Source organism: Hevea brasiliensis, chromosome 2, assembly GCF_030052815.1.
Source record: "Hevea brasiliensis isolate MT/VB/25A 57/8 chromosome 2, ASM3005281v1, whole genome shotgun sequence".
Classification (NCBI taxonomy): Eukaryota; Viridiplantae; Streptophyta; class Magnoliopsida; order Malpighiales; family Euphorbiaceae; genus Hevea; species Hevea brasiliensis.
In genome coordinates, this window is record NC_079494.1 from 2,605,440 (window position 1) to 2,613,142 (window position 7,703).

Consider the following 7,703-nt stretch of genomic DNA (forward strand, 5'->3'; position numbering starts at 1 on the left):
GCAAGTTAGCCGAAATTTGTTTGAGACTTTGCTTAACATCCTGCTTAGGGTAAAGCGGCAGTGCTTAAGGTGCAGCACAAGTCAAGCATGAGCAGAAAAGTCTATTTTACTCTAAGTCTGCCGAGATTTGCTGAGGGTCTGCTTAACCTTAAGCAGACAGTGCGACCAGAAGCTGAAATTTGCTAAGAAGCTGCTTAGGGTTAAGCCGAACCCTAAGCAGACTGCCCAAAACATGAATAATGCTGCTGACTTGGATAATTTTACACCTTATTTCCTATCCACTCCTTGACTCTTATTTACTTTTAGGGAAACTTTTTGGGACGATATAAATTCATCATTTCCTAATTTTTGCCACAAGAGGAAAGGAAGGAAAAACAAAAAGGAAAGAAAAATAGAATAGAAAGAGAAGAAGACGCCACTTTTTGGGGAGGAGCTACTGCAACTATTTTTGGAGCTCCAGAAACCAGAGTTTTGGGTTCTTCTACCTGGGTTTTTCTATTTTAGTTCTCTTATCATGTCTTTCTTTACTTTTCCATCAATCTTTCTTGTAAATACCATCATGAGTGAATGAACTCTTTAGATTTCAGAGTTGGGAAATATGTTTTAGATTAATTTGTGGATTTGGACTAGGTATTTCCTTATTTTACATAAATATGAGTTTTAATTCCTTCCTTGTGTGCTTGATTTACTTGCCTAATGTTGGTACCCATTGGGTATTGTGTTAATCTTTGATTGAAGGACCGAAAGGTGAAAGTCATTGATATATAATCAAGGATTGAAACTTAAAATCACCTAGATTTAGAAATAAACTAGGATTTTAAGAGGAATTAATGATTGGTTACAAAACTTAATGGGTTTTAAATTAATCAAATAACATACGAAAGTAGGTTTGGTTATTTTAGAACAAACTTTGGTTTGCTTGAAAAAGAAATCAAAGGAATTTAGAATTAATCATCTTCAAACTCTATTTTTCCCTAAAAATTGGAATGCCCAAGACAAATCCCAATTAATTTATGCATAAACCCCCAACTCTGGAATCACTTTTAACATAATTAGACTTTCATTTAAATTACGCACTATCAATTTAGTTTAATTGCAAACTAGATTTAGAATTTATTTGCTTGCTCTTTAAATATTTCAATTAGATTAATCAATTTACTTCAGTCATTTACATTTACCATTCATTCATTAATCATTACCCCAAATAATCGCTTCATTCATAGTTTGGTACTCAAACTGCAAATCCTCGTGGGAACGATACTTGATTCATCACTTTATTACTTGAAACAACCCGTATACTTGTGGATTCGCCACATCAAGTGTTCTTCATGAAAGTTTTAAGTATATATTTCATCTAACCACTAGTAAAATTTCAGGTCATTTTGACCTGCCTAGCTCGAGTTATGACTCAAACACGATTCATCGTTCATGTGTCTTTGTTCATCACTGATTTTCAAGTTTGGTCAGTTTATTCACTAGGTTTTGGTCACTTTTTGAGCATGCTTCCTAAATGAAAATTGTGTTATTTAGTGCCTATTTTCAGTCCCAATTGGTCCCATACCAATTGGACTTGTAAAATTTCATTTTGGTCCTTCAAAGTTGATTTTTGGTCATGCTTCATACCCAATCCGAATTTGGCTTTGATTTAAACACTTCTAACACACTTAATTAGGTCACAAATGACCATTTCTCACTTCACATTAGGTCAAAAACACCATTTACAAGTTTTTTACATTTTTGGTCTCTAAACCCTAATGTTTAAAACCCTAATTCACATATTTGTTTCATTCATGCAATTTAAAGTGTAGCACTAACACCTACTCACTTAGATTGACTTGCATGCATGATTTATTGAAGTGAAACATATCACTTTCCCCAAACCCTCATGGCTGCTGAATTGTTTGTCCCTTCATAACTTATCATTTTCTTTAAATTTTCATACAATTTACACTCATCTCAACTTAATTTCAAAGCTTAAAGAAGGAAAGAAAGGGAAACAAATACTAACCTCACTTGTCAAATTTTCTTGAATTTCCAAGCTTGATTTTCCTTCACTTTTCCTCTTTCTTTTGTCCTCCAATCTTCTTTTCTACTTGAGTTAGCAAGGTTTAATTATGGTAAATAAATTTTCTATGGTGGGATTTTAATTTCTTCAAGCTTAAAAATAAGCTTCCATGGAGGTAAAGTGAGAGTAAGGGAGAGAGTGAGAGAGAGAGGGAAATGGTGAGAAAGATGAGGCTTTTAGTTTTTTTTTTTTTCTTTTGTTTTGTTTTTATCCTTATGGAAGACCCAAAAATCCCAATTAAATAAATATATTAAGTATTGTTTTATGGCATCATGCATGAGGTCATGCATGATGTCATTACCTTTTGACTTTTCCATTTTTTTTTCTATTTATTTTTCTATTAGTTCTTTAATTTAATTCTCAATTCTGAAATTTTCTTTTCTTCGATTTTATTTGACAGTTAGGTCAGGAGTCAGCTCTCGGGGTCAATTGACCAAATTGCCCCTCGCCGGTTCATCCTGGTTTGCAAATAATTCAATATTTCTTCCGGCTCCCTGACCTAATTATTTGACTGACTTAATAGTTCTTTTTCATGATTTTCTCTTTTCCACTGTGTTTATAAGGGTCCTAAGGACCGCGGCGTCACATTTTACGGTTCGAAATTTGAGTTTAAATCGACTTCGCAGTCGTTCCCGATACGATCACCATCACTGTTACTCTCAGCGCGTTTAACTTCTTATGTTCAGTTTTTCTTGTTTATACTTAACTAATTGGACATTACTAATTATTTGTGTTTATGGTTTATCTAGTTGTCTTAAGTATGGTTCTAATCCCCTTAATTGTCCGGACCGACACCGGTCACCGAAATAGTGAAATATATCAGGCTATACAAATAGGGGTGTTACACTCTTTATCTAAATCATGTATCAAATTTTATTCCTTTCCTGTGAATTATTTCTGTCATGGCTTTGTTGTGAGTGTGGTTTAGTTCCTTACGGAACTTCTCCAGCCCATCCTTCTTTTGATTTAATCTTAATAAAATTGTTTTGCTTATATACATTAAAAAAAAAAACTACGTCATTCAGTTGTAAGCAAAAGCCTTTTATAAATATAAGTTCAAAATCATGAATAAGACATATTGTAAAGCCCTCACCGTAGGTAGTCCGTACATTTTACTGTTCCGATGACTAATGTCTGTTCTGACAATCAGGATGTCTAGAACTACCCTTAAACTATAGTGAAGAGAACTAAATTAATGAAATAAATGTAAAGAAAAATTTAACAAATATAGGAAATAATTTTGGGACCCAATTTTAAGGTTTATTTAGGTAAAAATTACATTAAAGATGTTAAAGAAAAGTTAGAGAAAATAAAATAAAATTTAGAAAATTTATTAATTGATACAAAAATAATAAAAATAACCCGATATGCATTATGAAGGGCATTTTGGTCATTTCATTCCCAGAGGTGAATTTTGATCAAAATGTCAAATTAAAATTAGGAAATAAAATAATTAATATAAATTAAATTTATGAATTTTAATTTGGAAAATGAGAAGAGAAAGAAGAAGAAAAGAAAAGGAAAGGAAAGAAAAGAAAGGAAATAGACTTATGAAATTTAAAAATAATAAAGTACAATAATTATAAAAAATATATAAATACTCATAAGATGACAAAAGCCACCAACTCACTTCTTCTTCCTCTTCTCTCTCTCTCCTTGCCATCTCCCTTGGTCTCTCCCTCCCCACCATTGTTATCAAGCTTAAAGCTTGATTTCCTTTTCATTTACCCATCAAAACCGATAGCTCTCTTCGCAAATAATTCTCCCCACTCCATAAGGAAGCTTTAGATACCCGTTTGAAGAAGAGAAATTGAAGTTTGCAAGTTGGGTCACAAGGTAAGTGCAAAAATACCACTCCCTCTCTTCTTTAAATCTTGTAAGAATGATTAGATGAGTGAGTATTCCATGAAAATGAAAACAAATAAAAAGGAATTGACGAACCCTAATTTTGGTAGCCATGAATCTTGTGAGATTTGCTATTTTTAAATGATGAAAAAAGGTTCCATAAGGATGTTTGAATAGTTGATATGATAAGAAGTGTAAAAGAGTTGAGTTTGTGTAAATTGGGTGATTGGAATTAGGGTTTATGTATATGATGTAAGGACTTTATGTAAATGCTTGAAATTAACTTGGTTGAGTTAAGATTGTTGCTTATAGAAGTGCTATGCATGCCAATTAAAGTAAGGAAGATGGAGGAAATTGAGAGTGCTTATTTTCTGCAGGTTTTGGGACTCAATGAGTCTAGTATGAGTTTTGAACCATAACTGAAAATATGTGATTCCAATTGGTATGAGGCCAATTAGAGGTGAAACTAGACCCAAAATAGCCTATTTTCTATAAAGAAACTATGCCCAAATTCTGTCCAAAACTTGACCTAAATACTATCCAAATGCACCAAACCTAGAAAATGACCAAATGAACTGTACATGTTCATTTGGTCATAACTCCCTCGACACTAGTCCAAATGATCTGAATTTAATACCATTGGAAAGCTTAGATATAGGGATATAATTTTAATGAAGACCATTGAACCTAGAAATGCCAAAAACCAAACCAAATTGTTAGCTAAAGTTGGGTCACAAAACTGCCCAGAATTAGGTTACCCAGAACCTGCTGGACCTAACCTCACCCGACCAGTTTTGGTAAAATAATCATAACTTGGTCTACAAGAACTCAAATGTAATGAAACTAGTGGCAAAATGTCCATAAGACACAGACCTACAAAATTAGTGTTTTGACCAAAACCCAGAAAATAAGAGAACTAGGTCAAACAGTTAGAATAAATCACTGCATCAAAACCTGTAATCTGACTAAACTTCACTTGATCCCAAAACAGTCTTTTAGTCATAACTCCCACTAGAAAAATCCAATTGAGATGAGCTATACCTTTCCAGAAACCTAAGAAATAGGGCTACAACTTTGTTTCATGTACCATCCTCAAATTATGAATTTAAGAATCTCAAAAAGTGACCTATATTCACTGTCCTGAACTGAGCCCCTCTTGGCATAGGGTACATGAACCCAAGTTAGTTAATTGGCCATAAATAATTCCAAAAAACTTGAAAAATTATGATACAAATTTCTTAATGATCATAAGACATAGGAAAACAATTTTTATGAAGATCACCATGCCTAAAAGTGACTGCAACCTGTTCCATTAATTAGGTAAAATTTAAGTCCAAAAGCTGCCTAGTTAAGGAACCAGAATCTGGGAATGAGTCAGTTATGGTCATCCGACAATAACTTGAGTTCTAAAAATCAAATTGACATGATTCAAAAGGTAAAATAAAGATAAGACATAGAAGAACAACTTCCATGAAGGAATAGTGGCCAAACAGTGGCTACAAACTGATCATATGGATAGGTAAAAGTAAGACACAAAAACTGAAACCAAAGAAAGGTCCATGAGATAAATTATCTTATGGTAGGAATTTAACCCTAACAAGCCATTAAACACTAAACCACATAAAAGGGTATATGGGACCTATTTTCCACTATAAAATGATATGTACATTTCAATGAAATAAGTAATAATGTGTAATTGCTCAACGTGATATGTAAAGTCAAAACAGTGAAACTGAACCTAAAGAAAGGTTCTTGAATTAAATTGTTTTTAGTAAGGACTTATCCCTAATAAGTCTCTACATGCTAAATTACATGAAATAGGTATGTAGGACCTACTTTTCCAATACAAAGTGACATGAAATTAGTTGATACATAAAATATAAATTTACCTAAATGGTTTGCTAAACACATAAGTCATAGGAAAATACACTTGGAAACTATGTTTCCATCATATATGAAATAACAATACTATTAATATGTATAATACATGGCATAAAATAATAAGAGTGATAAATACATAAGTTATACGAATAAGTTCTTGAGACCTATGTTCCCATTATAATAACATGGAAATGGTATAAAGCATGGGTAGTACATGAAGTGAAATAAAAATATGTTATGAACCCTTAATAGTACATAGTATGAAATAATAAAACTATAAGTGCTTAATAGTACTAATTTGCCCAAAGTATGCCTAGGCTCATATGTATATAGTTGGATCGATTGGTATACCAATTAGTGACCACAGATAGCAGTACTGCTTACAGAGCAAATCATGAACTGATAATATATGTCTGATATGATTGTTCTACAGGCTATATGCCTACCCATTGGCCATTGTGCCTAACTTTATTTCTGGCTTTACAAGTTTGACAGCGAGTCTCGTGCCCGACAGCTGGCCCCGTGCCTGACAGACATATACTGGATAGACATATGGTTGTCTAACCAGTATACACCCATGCATCCAGCTTTTATAATTTGTTATAGGTTTCTTGAGCACTGATAAAAATTAATTAAGATTTAAAATATAATAAGTAATCATAAAAGATCCCGATAATGTTAATTGTTTTCAAAGAGTAATAACAATGTAAAAGACCCATAAATTATGATTTGCAGATATAAATTCAATTGTTTAATTATTGTTATTATAAATTATGCACCACTAAGCGTTATGCTTAGCGCGTTGGTTTTCCATCGTGTAGATACTGAAGATTAGCAGCCGCCACAGTAGTGTTCAGACAGAGTTCTGACCAGATCTGCCACCGACCAGAGTCACCTCACCAGTCTTTTGTATTTTGGTAGGGCCCATGTATAGACTAGTATTTTGGTTCATTATGTCTAGTCATTATGTATTTCATTTTGGACTTGTAATTAAACTTGAGATTGAAATGAAAACTTGTAATTTATTATCTATGAATTTCCATATGAATGCAATAAATGATACTTCATTTTGAGATCTCATAAATAGTTGTGAATGATATGATAAAAGAGAATATGATATGGAAATGTGTGAAATGAATATGGACATGTTAATAGGTGATTAGTGGAAACCCGCCAGATGTTAATAAAACAGGGGAGGCTCTGTCCTAGTCTCCACAGATATAAGATATAAAATAAATAAATAAATAAATTTCTACACATAGAATACATGTTTTAAATGACATCAAAAGTTTACAATAAATATTATAAAACAAGATAGGGTACTCCGGCACCGAATGTGGTACTTCTTGCTCGGCTATATAGTAGACGGGTAAGGGGCGTCACACACACACACACTCACATATATATATATATATATATATATATATATATATATAATGTCAATTCAATTATTCCACAACCTAATAATTTTCTTTGCCAATTTTAAATTTGTTTTATTGCTAATCAATCTTCATCCACTCTTTCACTTCCAACTTTTCTTTAAACTCTAGTTGATTTGCTATTAAAATAATTTAAAATATTATGAACTAAAAATAAAAAATTTATATGTAATTATCACATGCTATTACTTAACTTTACAAATAATTTTATGAAAGTTATTTAATTTTAATTTTTTTTATAAACTCATTATATTTTAATTTGATTTTATAAAAATCACTATAACAAGAAATTAAAATTTTTCAGATTAATTTGTTGATTTGTCAACTATTTTACAAATAAAACCTATCTAGTGATTGTTAATAGAGAAGAAACAGAAAAAGGGGAGGGGTTTAACAGTAATAGTGTAATTGGATGCATTTTATGTATCTTATTATGTTTTTTAAGAAATTAGTACAATATGATAATTTTATTT